The sequence below is a fragment of the Anastrepha obliqua genome, chromosome 4 (genome assembly GCF_027943255.1).
Source record: "Anastrepha obliqua isolate idAnaObli1 chromosome 4, idAnaObli1_1.0, whole genome shotgun sequence".
Taxonomy (NCBI): Eukaryota; Metazoa; Arthropoda; class Insecta; order Diptera; family Tephritidae; genus Anastrepha; species Anastrepha obliqua.
Window position 1 is genome coordinate 101,593,756 of NC_072895.1, and position 21,785 is coordinate 101,615,540.

General features: G+C 35.6%; 1 protein-coding gene across 3 annotated transcripts in view; it reads right to left on the minus strand.

The window, feature by feature from the left end:
* Positions 1-21,043, minus strand: part of LOC129246229 (protein slit) — a 114,724-nt gene extending 93,681 nt beyond the window's left edge. For all 3 annotated transcript variants that reach the window (XM_054884877.1, XM_054884876.1, XM_054884875.1), the window contains exon 1: positions 20,367-21,043. The gene's annotated coding sequence lies outside the window, so the exon portion shown is untranslated. The remainder of the gene's footprint in view (positions 1-20,366) is intronic.
* Positions 21,044-21,785: the final 742 nt, after the last annotated feature.

Here is a 21,785-nt window from a genome sequence, read left to right on the forward strand (position 1 = left end):
TACAAGGCAACAGAGACGAAATCAAAACGAATTCAGAAGAACGAATGAATATAAACGCCCGCCCAAAAATTCAATTTGTGTACGAAATTTGATCGGATTATTTATGTAGATAATCGCCTATAAGTGATGGCTTTTTAAGCACATTTCTTGGTGTGTGTGTGTGTATGTCTTCATACAATATAATATACTTATGCGTAGTTATGTACTTATGTGCGTGTGTATGTACGTAGTTCATTTGTACAAGTACTAAAGTACATAAAATATTTATATGCATATGCACAGGCGATGAACCACTTGAAAGGCATTTGATGTACCTACAACAGAAAATTTTATTTGATTTTCAAAAGACGATTACAACACCAGGTTAGTAATATGAAAGAATTCTACAATGCCTACTTGTGTTCAAAATATAAATTTATAAAATACGCACACCTACATACTCATATATACATATACATGTGTATGTATGTGTACGTTGCTGTGGCACAGAGAACTTACAGAGAAACACTATTCTTCAAGATTAACGCTGGATATGAGGCGTAGAAAATCTCGGCTGTGTTCAATCTTAAAAATAAACAAATGGATTAAAATCTTTGTGTAATTATAGCGGGAATCTGGGTAACATGGCTGGTGGGAGGGAAATGTATTGGCAAGTTTGGCGTTGTATGGGTGGGGCTTTTCATGCAACTCACGAGATCAATGCTCGAAATAACACCTGCAGTTTTTGTGCAAGAAATGTGAAATTGTCGATTCCACTGAGTCAAGTAGCAGAGAATGCGTGGCACGAGGGGTAGCTTTTATATTTTGCGTTTCTGTGCTGTCTGAGTGACACATCCCAGTCTCAATTAGCACAAAAGTGCCATTTTGGTACACCACTAGTAGAATTACTGCCGTTATTTAGTCAAATCATTTTGATTTGAATATAAATTTGCCTTTGTCATCCATCAAAGACAATTTTTTCAGGGAACTAAATAACTTTATTCTGTAATGTATTGCCCATTTTGATCAATGACCTTTTCCCATCTTTCAGGCAGCATCATAATCCCACGTTGATAAAACTTCTGGTTTTTATTAGCAAAAAACTGAATCAGGTACGATTTGACATCATCATCATTATTGAAATTTTTACCATTCAAGCAGTTTTATAAAGATCTAAACAAAAAGTAATCAGATGGTGCAAGTTTAGGACTATATGGTGGATGTGGCAAAACATCCCAACCAAGCTCCAATAATTTTTGCCGAGTGGCCAAAGATGTGTGTGGCCGTGCATTGTCATGATGGAATACAATATTTTTTTGATTTGCCAATTCGGGCCGCTTTTCTTCAACTGCATTGTTTAATTTCATTAGTTGTTCAATGTAGACATCAGAATTGATCGTTCGGTGGGGTGGTAAGAGTTCAAAGTAGATAATTCTTTTGAAACTGATTACCAAACCTTGTTTTGATGAATATCAATTTTTGATGTTGTTTGAGTTGGTTCACCTGGCCTGCTCCACGATCTTTTCTGCTTGATATTGTTGTAAACAACCCATTTTTCAGCGGCAAATAGCAATCGTTTTGAAAATGGATCATTTTCATTACGTTTGTTTAGCAAATCGCAGCTGTTAATGCGTTGCGTTAAATGCGTTTCCTTCAGTTCGTGAGGAACCCATTTATCGAGTTTTTGAACATAGCCAAGTTGTTTTAAGGCAGTAGTCTGCTTTACAGGCTTCAAAAAATCGATTTTTTTGTTTTGTTTTAAATCTATTCCAAAACTATCCAAGAATATGTCTTTAAAATTCCAGAGGCCAATTCGACATATTTTCGAAGCTAGAGCAGTTTTGGTGGCCGAGCGTCGAGCAGGTGCGAGTGCTCAGGCAGAACTTTAAAGCGCGTTTTCTCGAGTTTTCATTTTCACAAGTGTTAGAAAACGGTGCCGGCGATAGCAAAAAGAATATATGTCCGATCGAAAAAAACCAAAGTGATCTAGCTTCAGTATTAAATTATCTTCTATTTGAACTAAAAAAGTTGGACAAAAGTATTATTTAAACTACTTGTTTTGCAACTTAAAGTCAATTTTTTTTCTTAAAAAAGTGAATTTTTTTTTCAAACTTCGAAAAAATTTGGAATTTTATAACTTCTTCGGTATTTTTTTAGTTCATAAAGAAAAGAAACTTATAAAAATTAAAAAAAAATTTGGTTCGACTGTTTCAGATGCATCGCACGACCTCCATCACCGGCACCGATTTACAAGTGCAGACTCCAGGCGCTCCAGAAAAATACTTACAACTTTAAAAAATTTCAATATTTTTTTAAAAATAAATATTGTTTTTTAAACCTTAAATATAGTATACTATCGTCTTAAAATTCCGTTTACCGCAATCATTTCCTTCCCTTTCAAAAAAAATTGCTAAAAAAACGCTTTTTTTCGGCTTCTAAAGCAGACTACTGCCTTAAGTGATTTTCAATGCATGTATAGGGTGGGCCATGTAAAATTTGCTTTTTGAATCAGCTATAAAAAAAAAAAAATCAATATTTTTTCAAACTTGTTTTTTATTTTGAAGATTGAACATTGTCATTTATGAATGAAAAATAGTATCGTTCAAATGACTGCCAGGACTGGCTTTACACTAGGCCATTCGATCAACCCAATTTTTAAGCACATTTTCGATTGTTTGGGTTCCAATTTCATGAATGGCAACTTCGATTTCGTGTTTTAAAGCATCAATCGTCTCTGGATGGTTCGCATAGTATTTGTCCTTAACGGCTCCCCACAAAAAATAGTCCAACGGGCTTAAATCACAGCTCCGAGGCGGCCAATTGATATCGGAATTTCGGCTGATTAGTCGGTTTTCAAAAACGTTAGTCAAAAGTTCGAGTGTAACTTTGGCAGTGTGACAAGTTGCACCGTCCTGTTGAAACCAAATGTCGTCCATGTCATCCTCTCCAATTTTTGGAAACAACTCGTTGAGCATGTCACGGTAACGCTCGCCATTTACTGTAACCGCGACTCCTCGCTAATTTTCGAAAAAAAATGGCCCGATGATGCCGCCAGACCAAAAACCGCACCAAACAGTGACTCGTTGTGGATGCATTTGCTTCTCTACAGTAACGTGTGGATTTTCTGAGCCCCAAATCCGACAATTTTGCTTATTGACGTAGCCACCGATGTGAAAATGAGCTTCATCAGAAAAGATGATTTTTCGGTAAAAATGCTCATCTTCGGTCAAACGATTTTCTGCCCATTTTCCCAATTTTGTTCAAGCGTATAGCGTCCCATTTCGTAGTAAAGGTCAAACCTTTAAGTAAATTATGAACACGTTTGAAATGTCATTTGTGTTACCATTCTCAAAAAAATAGGTGCCAAAATAAAACACGCCAGCCTGTGAAGTGAGAAAAATCAACGATTGATAAGTTTTGAGGGGGCACATACAGTTATAAGTGAGCGTTATTATAAGCTAAATGAGGCATGAATAGAGAAAAGAGGGGAATTTTTCCTGTCGTTGTTGATAATCTGGAGGAAATGGTAAGCAGTTTAGTTGAGTAAACTTTTCGTTGTCTTTCAAATAATATTGTTGTTGGCATGGTGTCTTCCTACAGTTATTCATTATTCATTTTCTATGACTCCTTTGGCTTACAAAAGGCAAAACACCATTTTAAAATAGCGATAATAAATTTTATTAACCAAAATTTTTATGATTGGATATAAAATGGATTGCAACACGAATTTAGCATACAAAATTATAGCATTTGAGAAAAAAAAAAAAAAAAAAACCTTCAAGTTAAAATAGTCATACTCGGACAACTGAGTAATTAAAAAAAATGCTATGCGATTTTGAAAGGATTCAGTTGCTAATAAAAATTCGGTGAATAATAAAGTGAAAGGTGTGAAAGGCAGTTGCGGAAAACTAACTAATAAGCGAATGCACTTACTCGTACATGCAAACACACACATACATATGCATGTGTGCTTTTTATGCATAGTGCCCGTAAATTTTAAATTAAAGGAAAATTAGTTTTCGGTTATTTTCAAAAATTAAATTTAACGGTAATCAGAACAAAAAACAATAAGATTACTCGATATGAAATGAAATCAAAAAGCTATGCAAGTGTATAATTGAATTTTATTTCATAAATATATATATATGGTATTAAATGCTACATGCATATGTACATACATATATATGTGTGTGCTCGCGCAATAAAAAGCAATTCGATTGCTATTGAAAAAGTAATATCATTGGTCAACCACAGGCACGAGTGTTCATATCGGTCATTATTCGTAGCAGTTGGTATCGATTACAGAACGTGCGATTGCGCTGTACATACATAAGCACACACACATATATGTGTAGAGTCATATGTATGTACTATAGGGCATATATGAATATGTGAATATGTATGTGCGCAACAATGTTAACAATTATTAATATTTTCCAATAGTTACATATTTATATACATATGTTGCCCCATAGATATTCAGGTGTGTATGTATGTATGCATATTAGTGCGGATCTACTTATGTGGGTGCAGAAACAGCAATGGAATCGTTTTATATGTAAAAACTGAGCACCAGCCAAATTCAGAAGAAACAATGTTTTCAAAAATAACTCAGAATGGCCCAGCGCTTGACAATAGACGATACCCCAAAGACAAATAAGGATTTTTTACCTATCGATAACGATTTTTACCTAATGGGTTTGGAAGGTGGAAAGTTTTACATTGAGATTTAACAAAATGTATCTCACGATGTTATATATCTCAAAAATAGCCGAAAATTACTTTTGTTAGTATTAGAAATACGAAGAAAAATTTCATCGGTAATGTTTATAAGGGACATGGCCACGAATCATATTAAATGCCATTTCTTACTCGAGCTACCATAATTTTTTTTAATTGTTCTACTCGTAACCTTAGACTCAAAGGCAGCCTAACCCATTCTGTCTCTAACTCACGGGAGACTTTTAAGGGGTTACATACGTCCAGCAGCGCCAAAAATGCGCTAAAAGAAAAATGTTTTTAAAAGGGATAACAACAGAAATAAATATACAAAAATTCTATACATTTTTTATTAGTACTTAAACTTTATAAAAAAATGTATTTTAATTTTTCTTTACAGAAATTAGTATATAAAAAATCAGGTGACCCAAAGTACAATGAAAAAAAGTTGCTCCACGTTCTGCATCATTTCTCCTTGAAATGTTGATGGATCTATAAAAAGTAAAAAAAAAAAAAAATCTTGTAAAATAAAGTTGTAGTTATAGTCTGTCGAGCAGGATTTTGGAATTTCGAAAAATTTTGTAATTTACGGCGTTTTAAAGAAAGTATGCGTTTTATGTCATAAATGTCACACTTTAATTATGTTTATAAAATTTTTTAATATCAAATATCAAAAACCCTGCTTGAAGACTATAGAGAAAACACTCCGAATTATTAAAAAAAACCGCATTAAAAAATATTAAAAACTGTATGAGTTATCTAAAGACTGTAAAAAGTAGTCTCGAGAAAAACGAGTTTAAACTTTCTGCCTCAAACGAAGAGCTGCTACCTGTACGCATGAAACTCTCGTCGGGCTGTTACATTTTCTACCATAACTTCGTATCTATGGGGAATTTTTACAATCGACTTCCACAGAAATACGCCTAAAACTAAAAAGAATAATAATCTGTAAAAAAAATAGATTTTTTGGATTATGGAGATACTCTTTTTGAATTGTGACTAATGCATCTCACCATATTTTTTACCATTTATCATTGGGCTGGGGAATAAGTTCATAGCGTTTTTATATTTTCATTTATTTTAGAATGATTTGTTTGCTATTTAGCAAAGGGTATGTATTCATTCGATAGAACGCTTTCTGCTCTACCACATTATGTTAATTGTATTTTTGAGTTATTTAATTTTTTATTATAATAGTTTTGAGGCTTAGAAATGGAATACCCAAAAGATCAAAAAGCTGTCGAAGCAGTCCAAGGCATTTGTGACTTGTATGAAGAATGTGTCATAGGCAAGTCTACAGCACGGAAATGGTTTTCAAAGTTCAAAAATGGCGACTTTAACGTCGATGTTGACGTACCGCAGCAAAAGGCCTTGTGAAATCGATGAAGAACGTGTCAAATCACTTTTGAAGGAGAACGATCGCCAAACCAGTCGTGAATTGGCGAAAAAAAATGAACTGGGATCATAAAACGATTCTCAATCACCTTCATTCAAAGGAATTTACGCAAAAATTGGGAGCCTAGGTGCTCAACCAAAAAAACAATGAAAGTCACCTTCAAATTGCTTCTTAGCATCTCGCCCGCCATCGAGCAACACGCGGTCGTAAACAGTCCGAATCGTCACAAGAAATGAGAAATGGTGCTTGTACATCAATATGAAGCAAAGACAGGAGTGGGTGGATCCGGGAGATACGCCAAAGTCGAGGGTCTCGCCGGATCTTTATTCAAAGAAGACTATGATATCTGTTTCGGGGAATTGGCATGGTGCACTGGGAAATGCTAGAAAAAATGCCACGGTCAACAAGCCTGATCGACATGGTCAAACCATACTCCTTTACGACAATGCCAGGCCCCATGTTGCAGGCCCACAATCGTCAAAGCCGCACTCCAAGCGCTCGAATGGGAGGTCTTTTGGCATCCGCCGTATTTTTGGGACCTTGCACCGACCGATACTAACTTTTGCGCTCCCTGTCAAACCATATGAAGGGCATTCCCTTCGAAGAAGTCCTTAAGACACACTCAACAACTTCTTTGACACCAGACCAGGCGATTTTTGGCGGAACGGCATCAAGAAATTGGTTGAGAGGTGGGAAGAGATTGTAAACAGTAACGGCGAATATATTTTTGTTTAAATAAAAGTCTTCGGTAAAAACGCTACGAGCTTATTCCCCCGCCTAATTACTTGAGTTGTACTTTAATTGATGAATGAATGAATGAATAAATTAATAAATAAATTGATCGCTGCCGCTATTATTTAGCTACATTGAACATCAATTGAAATTGGATGAAACCTACTATCATACTTTGAAATTTGAATTGAAATTTTAAAAAGTCGAAGCACCAAGGAGCACCGAGAGATTTGGTAACTCCTAAAATACTCAGGCTAAAAAGCCCATTGTATTTAGAGCTCTGAGGGTAGATAGTCAAGGGGGAAAGGAGAAAAGTATCAGAGAAAGAGATAGGAAAGAATAGAGACAGAGACAAAGGTAATTAGTCCTGTGAGAATTTTCCAGATTCTTTGGTAAATCTGTATATATCCTCCAGTTTTAGAGAACAAATATTACTCATTCTCACAACATCGGAACCCAAAACTCGTAGTCTTGCTTTAGCAAAGGCAGGACACTCACAGAGATAGTGATCAGTGCTATCTGCCTCCTCCAAGCAAGACAAACACACTGGGTCCACAATGATTCCAATGGTGGTCATATGCTGACCCCATGGGTTGTGTGCTATAATAATACCGACCATCAACCGAACGTCTTTCCTTCAAAGTTTTAGTAGAAAATTTGACAGTTTTCTTTTCGGACTTGTCACAAAACACGTTGCAGTTCTGCAGCGTTCTGGACCGAACCATCGCTCTTTATGTAAATTGCATACATAATCGCTGATCCAATTCATGATTCATGTGGAACTGATTCCGATTATTGGCTCTGGTCCTTGTGGGGGAACGGCTGATCCACGGTTGGCCAATTCATAGGCAATTTCGTTTCCTTGAACACCGGAGTGCCCTGAAACCCATATAAGTACAAGTCTGTTCTGTCCTGCGACAGAATTAAGCTTCTTCTTACATTCTTGAACAATCTTTGAGGTTTTCTTCGCGTTCTCCAGAGCCCTTAGTGCAGCCTGACTGTCACTAAAATCTCCAATCTGATTGCCGTTCCACCTCCTCTCAACTATCCATTCTGCTGCATTCAGAATAGCAAAATTTCCGTTTGGAAAACAATTGCCATTCCCTTCAAAGCGTAATGATACTTATTACTATCGTTTAAGTACCATCCGGCTCCAAAACCTATTTCAATCTTGGACCCATCGGTAAAGAAAATATCCGTAAACCTCTTTGAATGCACTCTGGATTACACGCAATGGAAATTTGACAATTTGACTTCCAAATGAGGCTGTGTGTGTAACGTCGTCCTTAGGTGCCAAAAATAGTGGATACAGCTTAGATAGCATCTTAAAGGTTTATCTGTGTCGAGATGTTCCGTCTTCGTGCCAGATACTGCTTCATGTTGTATCTTAAGATGCAAGGGGAGCAAATCAAGCACAGTATTTAGGGCATTACCGGAGATTGTACTCAGGAGCCGGAGCCGTAATGCATAAGCATACACTTTTTGGCAGCCTGAAAAGTTCCCGAAGTGTGACCTTAGCCATAGTTCGTCGCCACCAAACCACAGAGGTATAAGTAATGATTGGTCTGATAAGTGTTGTGTATATCCACTCTACGGTATTGCTGAAATATCCTACTATATTACTTACAGTGAGAATTGTTATTACTCGAATTTTTGACCACAGGCGATACTAGGGCCATATAATGCGCGTTACATACATAACTATAGCACACAGACTCATGGAAAAATTTTGACAATTTATGCATTTTTTATATAATTTTAATAATTTTTCATAAAAAAATAGTTCATTCTTTTACAAAAACCACATAAATCCAAGTTTAAAACTTTGTCCAAAAAACATTCAATAAATTTTCATCGAAATTCCAAAACTTTTTAAGAAAACTTAACTTTTTATAAAAGTTTCGTGTATGCAGTTTAATAACGCAGGAATTAGAAAAAAAAATATCAATAAATTTTCATCGAAATTCCAAAACTTTTTAAGAAAACTTAACTTTTTATAAAAGTTTCGTGTATGCAGTTTAATAACGCAGGAATTAGAAAAAAAAATATCAATAAATTTTCATCGAAATTCCAAACTTTTTAAGAAAACTTAACTTTTTATAAAAATGTCGTGTATGCAGTTTTATAACGCAGGAATTTGAAAAAAAAAGATCAATAAATTTTCATCGAAATTCCAAACTTTTTAAGTAAACTTAACTTTTTATAAAAATTTCGTGTATGCAGTTTGATAACGCAGGAATTTGAAAAAAATCAATAAATTTTCATCGAAATTCCAAACTTTTTAAGAAAACTTAACTTTTTATAAAAATTTCGTGTATGCAGTTTTATAACGCAGGAATTTGAAAAAAAGAACAATAAATTTTCATCGAAATTCCAAACTTTTTAAGAAAACTTAACTTTTTATAAAAATGTCGTGTATGCAGTTTTATAACGCAGGAATTTGAAAAAAAAAGATCAATAAATTTTCATCGAAATTCCAAACTTTTTAAGTAAACTTAATTTTTTATAAAAATTTCGTGTATGCAGTTTGATAACGCAGGAATTTGAAAAAAAATCAATAAATTTTCATCGAAATTCCAAACTTTTTAAGAAAACTTAACTTTTTATAAAAATTTCGTGTATGCAGTTTTATAACGCAGGAATTTGAAAAAAAGAACAATAAATTTTCATCGAAATTCCAAACCTTTTAAGAAAACTTTTTATAAAAATTTCGTGTATACAGTTTGACAACGCAGGAATTTGAAAAAAATTAATAAAACTTAACTTTTTTTAAAATTTCGTGTATGCATTTTTATAGAGCATTGAATTTTGGTATACAAAAAGTGCAAATTTGAAGCGGCGGTCTTGTGCATGTTTGCTTTACAGCATTGGCGTCGCCCTAATGCACATACATATGTAACTCTGCATTTCTCCACACACATACATACTTGTTATGTACTTAGCAAGTTTATAGTCATATATTTCCCCTGTGTCATCACTACATATTTAATAACCTGACGTAATTAAATGTCGCTGACAAAACACCGTTGAAATACACTTTATTCTTGTATTCATATGCGCACATATATGTCCTTACGGTGATTTCGGCGCCGCAGGGAACCAATACGAAATTCACATAATGCCATTTATACTTTAAAGAGGACTATGACTCAGCCGATTCCGATTGTAGTGCAACAAAGTGCATGAGTGCGTGTGTGTGTGTGTGTCAGATTCATATCTACTCCCAGTACTTACTGGCCATACTGCGACTTGTCAGAAGCAAGAAAAGAGCAAGCAAAACAAGAACAAAAACCAAAAACGTCAAACCTTACTCAACTCATATTTCAACACAGACACCACACAGGCATACAGATGTCAAAAACGTTTGATTTGTATATTGCCAGTCAATGTCTAAAATGCAGGAAATGCTTCTTCTTCCATCTGTTCTTTTATACTTCATATTTCATACAATTTCCATTTTATGAATTTGATAAGATATTTTAACATTTTTGGGGCACAGCAAAACTATGTATTTGTGCCTTTGAGAATTATTGAAATTCATTGCAATTTATTTCTTCGATGAAAATTTTCCGCTTATGCTTGGAATGCGCCCACTCCACAAATACTCGTACAACAAACAAACAAAAGTTAGGAATGCTGGCAGAATGCTTTGTTGTGCTTGATTCCTAGTTCTTGGTGCTCAGGCGCCAGCTTCTACGGCTATTTTGCATACGTAAACATTTGCGTTCGAGTGCCATCATACAGCGTAGGCAACAAATGCTAACACACACACATGCATGCATGCATGCATAGGTATATATACATATGTATGTAAATAAGTACATAAAAAGAGTATGTTTGTTTTTCCCCACGCCACTGACAATTATCAAGTGAATGAATTAATGAGAAAAAAATATATGTGAATAGACGAAAAACAAAATATATAAAATTAGCCTTTTGCATTGGCTACGGTTAATTTATGAAATATTTATGCCCAAAATTGGCCAAGCTTAGGCGGCTTAAACTAACAAACAACAAGCTTAAAGCTATGCTCCTCAACATAAACAAGTATTTCACGAATTTCCCTTTTTTCGTCGCCCTTCGCCCTTCGCGCTGAAACACACCGACACAGCTTCTTTTCTCACAGTCAAATCGTCCGCTTAAGTCTCGAACTTGTGCTATATCTCAAGCCTTTGCTTGTACACAGAAACATAAATACATACATACATACATGCATACACAGGCGAACTTGCCTGCATTTGTACATATAGGTATAAAAGCAACAAAATAACTTTGTTTTCAAATACCGGTTTTTAGAGTGCACAGCGAACCCCCAAGTTCGTAAGGCTGTGCTTACAAGCGAAGAAAACCGTGAATGTAAGATTTAATCGTAGATCGACAACTGCAGCACGCTGCACGATGCTGCTGCGCCAAAAGGAGGAAAGAAAATGCGGTACGGGGGAGAAGAAGAAGAATAAAAAAGCGTCAAACATCAAAAAAAACAAAAAAAGTATCAAAAAACATTTGCATTCAAAAAGCTAAGTTTTGTTACAACAACTTTCGAAGATACGGCTACACACACCCTTAGATGCATACATACATATGTATGTGTGCGTGTGTGTGCACTCGTCGTCCATATGCATATGCATGCCCGCCTTGCTGTGTCTCGTATCAGTCGAGCTTGCTGCTGCATGTGTTAACCCGAGATTAACCAAGTGGAGCGCACCAGCGCGAGTCAGCAGCAATCGTGCTTGGGACTCCACACTAGGCAAATGCGGCATTTGAATAAAATATATGGATTAATGCTTCCATCTTACCCGTATGCATGTGCACAGGTTTGTGTGTGTATGTATGCATGCATGCATTAGGAATGCATGGCATTTTTCTATTAATTAAATAAAGTAGTTTGTTTGTATATTAATGCAGTAAATTAAAAGGTGTTTAATGATAAGAATACAAAGAATATTCGGATAATCTGTTATGGAGTTGATTTAATTAAAGAAAAATCTCGACTTCAATCAACTCATTGTTTTCCGCATTCAGAATTGAACTTTCACTCTTTGGCGTGTAGTGGAGTATAGCATAGATATAGAACTCTGTATGCAAATGAGTTGATAGCAGAAAATTCAAAATTCTACGCATACGAGTAGTAAGAAAGAAAGCTTACATGCATGGCAAGGTGATAAACTATGCTTAAACAACCCTAACAGAATGTCACCGTAGTAGCAGTAATCAGGTGGGCAGATATGTAAATTATAATTATTTTTAGATTTCTCTAAATTTAAAAATTCCCCAATGAGCAACAACCATATCGGCAAGGCAACTTTAGTCCTTCTACAGGTCGACTGAAAAAGAGGGCCGTTCCTCGACAGTCGGTTCTATGTTACTGGATGTAAATACGAACAAGGTCTTCCACTTCAGCAGCAATCCTCAAAAATGCATGGGGTATGTTTTATGTTGGTACAGCAACAACCAGTAAAGGAATGTATACGCCTTTTTAATATTTCATTTTCCCTACATTAAATTTTATTTCGCTTTGTCAATTCTTTCTTTGTTTAGAAACCATTTCAAATTGGCTCCAGTGTATTTTTTACAATGAAACGAACTGCATATCGCGCAGTGATAAACATTTTTGTTTTGTAAGACTTATCAGCAACAGAAACTCATAAAAAATAGTTAAATTTTGTTAAAGGAATCTGCGCTCCCACATTTCTAACTGTACAACGACGAGTTTTAGAGCTTAAACGTGATCATGAGAACTATCGATGTCGATAACTAGCAGCACGTGCGAAAAAAGTTGAACAAAAAAAATGTTTTTTCAATTTAATGTAATAATGTTTAGCCAATGTTTAAAAACAATGCCGTTGTTCCTATAATCCTTTTGTAAAATTTTGATCAATCGGTCCGGAAAAACGGCTTGATGGATCGATTTAAAAATTTACAGTGTTATTAGTGGAATATTAAACTGTAAAAATCCCTGGAAACATGAGTTCCCGCATTAATATTTGTAAGTGAGCGATAGATTTTCAAAAAAACCGTAAAAAGGCGTTTTTTTGTATGCACTTCAAACCAACGTTAAGGGGAACAAAATTTTTCTCAAAAAACTAAATTAGGATCTTATAGGAAATTTATTCCACTTTCCAAAACCATTGTTTGATTTATTGTGGGGTTATTAGTTGTTGAGATATCAATGATCAAAGATAAAATGGTTTTTTTTCGTAAAATGCGGATATCTCAGAGAGAAATGATCGCAGCGAGAATTCAAAAAAAAAAAAGCAAATTGAAGCTAAATAACCAAGCTAGTTGACTGTATGGCTAGTTTTAGTCGGGCAAATTTGTCCAAGCCCGTGCAATCAAAAAAAAAGAGGAAAACATTTCGAAAATTTTTGTGTCGCCCTTTAACTGACGATTACAAAATAACCGTTGAATAAAAAAAATTTTGCTTAAAGACCTTATAACTAAAAGTTTAAAGCTTCCAAATGATTTTTGTCGGAACTCCGTGCGCCCATTTTTCACCGAGATACAGCTTTTTAAAAATCACTAAGAAATTTAGGAAATTTTACTGCTCCCTTAATTTTTGTGTGAAGTGTATGTTAGGTGTTTTTTAGCTGCATCAGAACTATCGATAATGATACCTATGGTTTGACAGCTTGGAATGGCAAACTGTGTTGACATTTCTGTTCAGTAAGGTTTGGAAAGTCATCATGAATCGTTTAACGCTTCCAAATTGTGAAAATTTCCTTCGAAAGAAATTAATTTGTTAGCGAAGAAGACGCCGAAATGTCTATTCCTCGTCCTTCTGAACTTGTTGAACTTTATCCTTCGGCTTCCTGGAAAATTTTACGTAAGGATCTGGGCTTACGTGTCTATAAAATAAAGTTCGTGCACGAATTGAAGCCAATTGAATGACCATCGTTTGCGTCGCATTTTTGTTGATTGGACTCATTTAGATTTATTATTCAGATTTATTGGAAAAAGTAGTCAAAAATTGGGCTGATCGAATGAACTATGTAACTCGTAGCCGCGGCGGACATACCAGTATGCCGGATACCATATTCAAAATAAAAATGCCATGAAATTATCTACCAGAAGTTAATGGAAAACAAATTTCTTAGCGTAATTTGTAGCATTTTATGTGAATAAAACAGATTTTACGCATCGTTTTATAACTATTTATAAGACTTGCATCTACTTGATGGAACGCGGAAGTTGGTTGTTCAGCTCCAAAGTAGGTGAAGTCAGTACGATTGGTACAAAAAAAAGTTAAATAATTGCAATTTTTTACTACCACGAAATTGTGACTGTAAACTGTGACTGCTTATTTGATTGTTCCCGAACATACTCTTTAAAGATGTTATATATGTATATATACACATAAGCCCATTAAAATAAGTACGCTGCCTTTATTTATCGAATTTCTTGTGGCGGTCCGAAAAATTGAAACCCATCACTGGTTCGATTAACTCTTACATTTTAGCTAATTAAATGAAAAATATTGAATGCAATGTAAGTAGCGAATTAGACAGTTAATTTAATTACTTATAATTGATATGAATGTTTTGAAAAATGGGTCATGCGCAGTATTTAATAGTTGAGAAGCCTAGGCTCGTTGCCAATCTTCGAAAACAAAAAATTGTACTTATCGCTGAGATAAATTTTGTTCTATATGCCCTTAAGCCCAAAAAATTCCATAGAACGACGAGGTGGCAAAAAGATAACGACTTGCACTACGGATAATTTAATTGTGACTCTTGCCAAGAGGGATCCTTTTAAGCCATCAAAGGCCATTGCAGCGGAAATCAACAACGTAGTATCAGCGTCGATTTAACAACATCAACTTACCAGGCAAAATAGCACGTAAAGTTACTCTGTTGAAACAAGCAAATTTAAGTTTTGCTCAACAGCACAAGTCATGGTGTGGGCGAGTTGGTATGAACAAATGGTATAAAATACTTTACAGCGATGAAACAAAAATAAATTTATTTGCAAGTGATGATGGGCAAACTGTCAGATGTCCTCAAGGAGAGGAGTTCTCATCGTGGCGCACAAAACAGTCAAGCACGGTGGGAGCAACATAATGATTTGAAGATGCTTCTATTCGTATGGTGTAGGACCTATTGACCTCATAAAAAAAATAAAATTAACGCATTTATTTACAAAGGCATACTCAGGAACTGATGCTACCATTTGCTGAGGATAATATGTTTTTTATGCAAGATAATTACCCAAAAATACATGAAATAGAATCATCCTTTCTCACAATACCTAGTCCTGCCTGTTAGTTCTGCAAAGAAAGAGGCAAAGCGAATGGGCCTGGTGGTGAACGAGGACAAAACGAAATACCTCCTGTCATCAAACAAACAGTCGGCGCATTCGCGTATCGGCACCCACGTCACTGTTGACAGTTATAATTTCGAGGTTGTAAAAGACTTCGTGTATTTAGGAACCAGCATTAACACATATAACAATGTTAGCCTTGAAATCCAACGTAGAATCTCTCTTGCCAACAAGTGCTACTTTTGACCAAGTAGGCAACTGAGCATTTAAGTCCCCTCTCGACGAACAAAACTAACACTCTACAGGGCTCTCATCATGCGCGTCCTAACTTATGGCGCAGAAGCTTGGACGATTACATCATTCGATGAAGCGACGTTTGGAGTGTTTGAGAGAAAGATTCTGCGTAAGATTTTTGGACCTTTGCACGTTGGCAACGGCGAATATCGCAGGCGATGGAACGATGACCTGTATGAGTTCTACGACGACATAGACATAGCGCAGCGAGTAAAGATCCAGCGGCTACGCTGGCTGGGTCATGTCGTCCTTATAGATACAAACGCTCCGGCTCTGAAAGTATTTCATGCGGTACCAGCTGGTGGTACCAGCCGGTAATCGCGCAAATTAAGAAGAAAAAGAATCAAGACCCAGCCGAATAAAGCTCTTTGCCGCTCTATTTGCTTGAATCGTTAAGAGATTAAAATGAACAGCAGATCCTTTGGATTTGAACTGCTATATCATATCTTATATGCTCCTTTTTCTAAGGTATTCACGCCCTTGCTAACAGAAAAATAATACAAATAACTTTTCTTTCGAAGATTTCAAGGACTGCAGAACTGCCGACAGATTTATAGAACGTAGGTTCGGTTTAGCGTTGAAAATAGTTAGCACCAAATGTCGAAGTGGTTTAGTCCATTTTGAAATTACGGTTCTTCCTTTTGTGTTTTCAATTCCTATAGATATTTGCTACTACTTAGCCAATGAAATTGCTGCGTCCATGCTACTGTGAAGTTAAATTATCTTAGCCGTAAGTTACATGTGGTATCCGCCATCGCAAACGCGCAAAGTTTTCTATATCTTCCAAAGATCCTGTTTTGCAAACATTCAAGGACCACCCCACACAATGACGGACATGATGTGGAGTTTTTGGCTAGATTTTTATTCATCCTCAGAGTTCTCACTGACGTTCGAATTGAATGCAGATCTATCATCCTTGCCTTATCAATCCGTAATAGTACTTTTTAGCAGATTCTCTTTTAGATTCTCTGTTGTATTTTAGAGTTAAAAATGTTTACTATCTGAATGCTAGAGGTCCTAGGAAATTGTAAACTGCGACTGTTTATTTGATTATTGCGTCAATTAAGCTTACCAGAATAAAAAAGACCACATGAAAAAGAATCATCCTATTTGACGATACCTAATTCAGTTATATTGGCAATTGGTTCTGTCCAATGCGGATTTGACCCTTACCGGTCCAATTCCGCCATATAAGCGGAATGGCAATGTTAGTTACTGGATTTAGACCGTAAAGGTACATATAGGGTTTTTCAGTAAGAGCGCTTAAACTTTTGAACTTTTTTGAATAAAACACAAACGGTTTGACTTTTTTAACTAATTTTTTTTTATTATCGAGTTTGAACATATACATTTAAGTATGAAATTCGATTTCTTTTGCATGACCACCGCGTGCACGTTTTACGAAGCCCAATCGTTGAACCCAATTTTCGACCACTCTTTTGCATAAATCGGCCGAAATTCCAGCTCACAAATCGTCGCCGGCTTGTTACTGTAGACCAATGACTTCACATAACCCCAAAACGGGACGGCTTGTTAAATGGACCGTAAAATGGCCGTAATGCTCTTAAAGTAGCAGCAACAGAACGATTATTTTCATAAAAAATATGCACGATTTGTAATCGTTGCTCAAGTGTGTAGCGTTCCATGATGAAATGTATACTAATGAAGTTTACAAATGACAAGCGAAAAATAAAAAATATTGCGTCGTTCGCCCTCCCTATCGGAAAAAAGTTGAAGCGCACCTATTGAACAACCCTATATATGGGGGGGGGGATATATAATTTTATTATTCTTATTGTTGTCATATTATAAAGGGTTTTCCAATAACAGGTGTTATTGGTGAATGGATTGCGCTATCGAGAGATGATTAAAGATTTTGTATGGCCGGAATTGGATGGTATTGATCTGGACAACGTTTATTTTCAACAAGACTGTGCTACGTTCCACACAAGCAACGAAAGTTACGGGAAAAGTTTCCGGACCATGTTATCTCCCGAAGACGTGATCACAATTGGCCACCGAGATCTTGTGATCTAACACTTTGTGACTTTTTTCTTTGGGGCCACGTGAAAGAGAAGCTCTACGCCAACAGCCCAGGGTCAATTCAAGACCTCAAAGATGGAATTCGTGAGGCTATCGAGGACATAGGGCAGCCACTGTGCAATTCGGTTATGCAAAATTTCATGAAAAGGATATTGTCCTTATTTGCCTGATGTTATTTCCCACTATTAACGGCATACCTTCATTTTTATAATGAAATAAACATCCGATCATTTATATTAAAAAATAGCATTTTTCTTTAAATATCAAAATAACACCTCTTATTGGAAAACCCTTTATATTAGGATGGCACAAAAAAAACACCAAAAACATAAAAATATACAATGTAAAAAAATATTTACACTCTTTGGAAAACCCTATATTTACAATTAACGCCTTAAGTTTTATACCATGTCACTTCTTTAAATTTGGTTTCGACGTGTTCTCTTTATTCCGTTATTTTTTGCCATTTTCTCTACCTCAAAAACGCGCAAATGCTGAAAAAGGCTACTGGAGTTCTACATATCATTCGCAGTGGAACTTAAAAATTCTTCATAGAATACTCTCGTCTTCGAAAGAAATAAGGTCGATGATGCCGTCAGTGCTCTATGAAACTCGCGATGAGATTCATTTTTTCCAAGTTTCACCATTCCTGGTAATTGGCAAACCTTACTGAATAAAAATGTCAACACAGTTTGCCATTCTCAGCTGCCAAACCACAGTTAATGATATCGATAGTTCTCAGGCAGCTAAAAAAACACCCAATATATTAATAAAATCTTTACTAAAATATAAATATTGAGTATAAAAAATAGCTTGCACCTGGTGGGAAGTAAACTGGAAATACTTCCGGATCGTTAAGAGTTAAAATTGACAAAGAAGTTGATGAGTGTCAATCCTTTTTTCACAGAACTTTTGCAGGATGTTAAATATTCCTGGTCTGAGGCTCAAACTATATGCACGCAAGGTAGGCTAAAAACTTTTCACATGATACACTTTTCGGAATCTCTACACTCTTTAGCAGCACGAACAACGCTTCTAAAAAAAAACATGGCACACAACAAAAGCGATTTCTATGAATTTTTAAAAGCGTGTTCACATTTTTGTAACCCAAAATGTTCCCACAATAAGTTATCCAGGGTTGAGCCTAACTCTCTTCCCCCATTTACAATGACATTAACAAAAAGCGAAATGACAAAACATAGCCGTAGGTGTACTCCAACCATGCTTTATGGGTCAATGTAGTACATTTCCTCTGCTGAACTCGAACTGACTTAATTTAATTTAGATGCAACCATTCATATGCAAATCAATGCCTAAAGTTATGTTAAATGAAAACTTTTAATCGAATTCTTAACACCCAAACGAATCTCACGGATTTATTAAGTGTGGGATTAGCGGGATTTTATTTTCAAATATATGTATTTATGTTTGTACATATATACAACGAGACAAAGAGTATTCGTGATCAGCGAAATTAAGTTTAACCCGATTTACTTTTTTTCTGAGAAGATAAAACACAATACAACATGAATTTTTGATGGTGCAAATGGTCGAAAACTTAAATTGATATGTCTGCTGCGAAGCCGCATGAGGAAATTAGAAGTGTTGAAACTCCAATAGGCCGACAGCTAACCAAGCATACGAATATCCTTTCCCCATTTTAAAACTGTCTTTCGCAAACGCCCCTAGGCAGTTTTCAACTGACTTCCTTGCGCTAAAATGTCATTTTCACACAAGCGCAGGCACAAATGCTCGTACACTCACTCACATATACACGAAGAAAAATATACAAAACAATGTTGAGAGTAGCGTTGAAAAACTAAAAACTATGCAGACACAACCGTCACAAATTTAATGCTGGCGAAACAGAACTCGTAAACAGAAACCGAAATTTTCGGACATCACAGCACAGCACAAGGCAAAGATGAAATGTGCGATGAAAAACGAAAAAACACAAAAGGCAAAAGGCAATGCGTACATAAATAGGAAAACAAAATACAACAATAAATATGCGACATGGCATTTGAAGTACAACCAAATGAATTGGTAGGCTACCAAGGGTGTCCTGCTGACCAAACTCCAAACTTCGCGCACGCTATTGTGAATGCGCTCAATAACAGCAACACAAAAACAATTCAACAACTGAATAACTAAACTACTGAGATGAAAAACGGATATGCGCGAGATCTCACTCAACACTCGCAGTCACCAAAAGCCGCGAGAGAGTGGTTTTACTAATTCATATAGGTGGCTATGCATGTATGCGTGTAAAGCGGTGCAACGGTAGCGACGGCAGTAGCAGCAGAGACGACCGACCGATGTTGATGAGATGATGGATTCCCAATAAAAACGTTGCAATTTGCAAAGCCAAGCAGCCAAGCAAAGTTGGGAAGAAGAAATGTTTGCGCAATATACTCGTACGAGTGAGTACTTTGCCACAAAAAAGAAAAAAGTAAATAACGTTTTTGACCTGTACTACCGCAGCAAAAGAGGCAGGGCCCACTTAGGTTGTCATCATTCTTTGTGGTTCATGCTATTTGCGTTTGTGTTGTATCTTGGCTCATAAATTACGCAGATAAACAAAATAGTAAGTAGATAGGTAGGTATGTATGTATGTATTATTTTCACCTGACTGTTCCCACTCGAAGTTGTAATTAAAAAAAATTGAAAAACTTGAAAGCCGCAAAAAAGTATGGGCAAAGTAAGAACAAAAATAAATTGCGTGCAACAATTAATCAAAAATTTAAAAATTCACAGAATAAACAATTAGAATGTCGCTGGCATGCACATACATATATACATACATATGTACATATTTCTACCTTTGCAAATGCATATAACCACACACAAGAAAGTAAATATATACTTGTAATATGTAATAATATACAAACATGCATATATACAGGCTCTGTGGTATGCACCAATGTATAGATATCATTGAACTCACATTAGTTCTCCAATTTATGCTACGCCAAATATCCTTTTTCCTCCAAATATGTACTCCAAATTTTTTCACAAGCACCAAACACAATTTCGGCCGAATATATACATTTTGCTTTTTCTTAAAAATTCACTACCAATTCACACTTTTACAATTGGTTTTTCATTTTTCACGAACCGTTATTTATGCAGAGCTGAATATTTGTAGTAACACATAGCATTTTTCACAAAAATTTTGCACCTTTCACTTCACACTTTTTTCCATTTTCGGGTTTCTACCCATTTGTGTGAGCGCCGCTGTGCCTGACTCTGCCTTCTCGTTAATTTCGTGTACGCACCACATCAGGAGTCACACACCACAAAGTAGTAGTCGTAGTGGTCGTCGTTGTCGTAAAAAAATCTCAGGCTAAGTATATTTGACGGCTTTGCACTTCCAATAGATTGTACATTTCAACTCGATTTATGTACGAATACACTGAATTGATATTTATTAACTTTTCGTGCATGAAAATTTCTGTTGCAGGAGTAAAATTTCCCATAGCCAAATTAATTAAATCAACTTCTTTCCTTCAACTTTGTGTATGTGTATACATGTATGTATGTACACTGATTTTCTTGTTAAAAACTCAGGTTTGTGACAAATCCAAACGAACGCGATACATCCGTTAAATAAACTTTTTCGTTGCGTGCTCAAAATCAACTGAAGTTGCAAGTTGTAAATTGTGAATTGGGAATTCTGAATTGTGAATAAATTGTGTTTACTCATTGAGAGCGCTGCTACGCTGAGACTACGCTGCCAGCAGCGACTTGCTTGAGTGAATTTGTTGTTTGGCCGTATTGCACGACACGGTGGGCATCATGTATTCGCCGAGTGTGGCGAGTTGGTTGGCACGAATGGACTGGTACGAATAATGAATGAAGTGTGTACTGAATAGTAGCAGAGTACCGAATTAAAGGATACAATTAAAACTTGATATATTAGAGAAATAGATTTTCAAAAAGAAGAAAATTAATTAACAATATGAATTTCAAAATATAAAATTTTTGAATATACAAATTTTTGTATTGTCGTTAAAAGTTTGTAATGGCATAGCATGAACTGAGTAAAAGGGAGAAAATGTTTTATAGATATTTTTGGATATTTATAAATAATTGAATTTAATAATAAACTATCTTGTGAAAAAGTTTTTTGCATTTTTGAATTTTTTTTAATAAATTAAGGATAAAGCATAAAAATTAATTTTAGTACGTCGACGAAATTATCTTCTGAACTTCGGTCATTTATTTCCAAGTAACATACAAGGTGGTTTTTTTGAATTTTTGTGATTTTTTTTTTAATAACTTAGGAAAGTATAAAAATTATATTTAACAGAGAATGAGTTTCAAAATATAAAATTTTTGTATGTTAAAAGTTTGTAATGACATG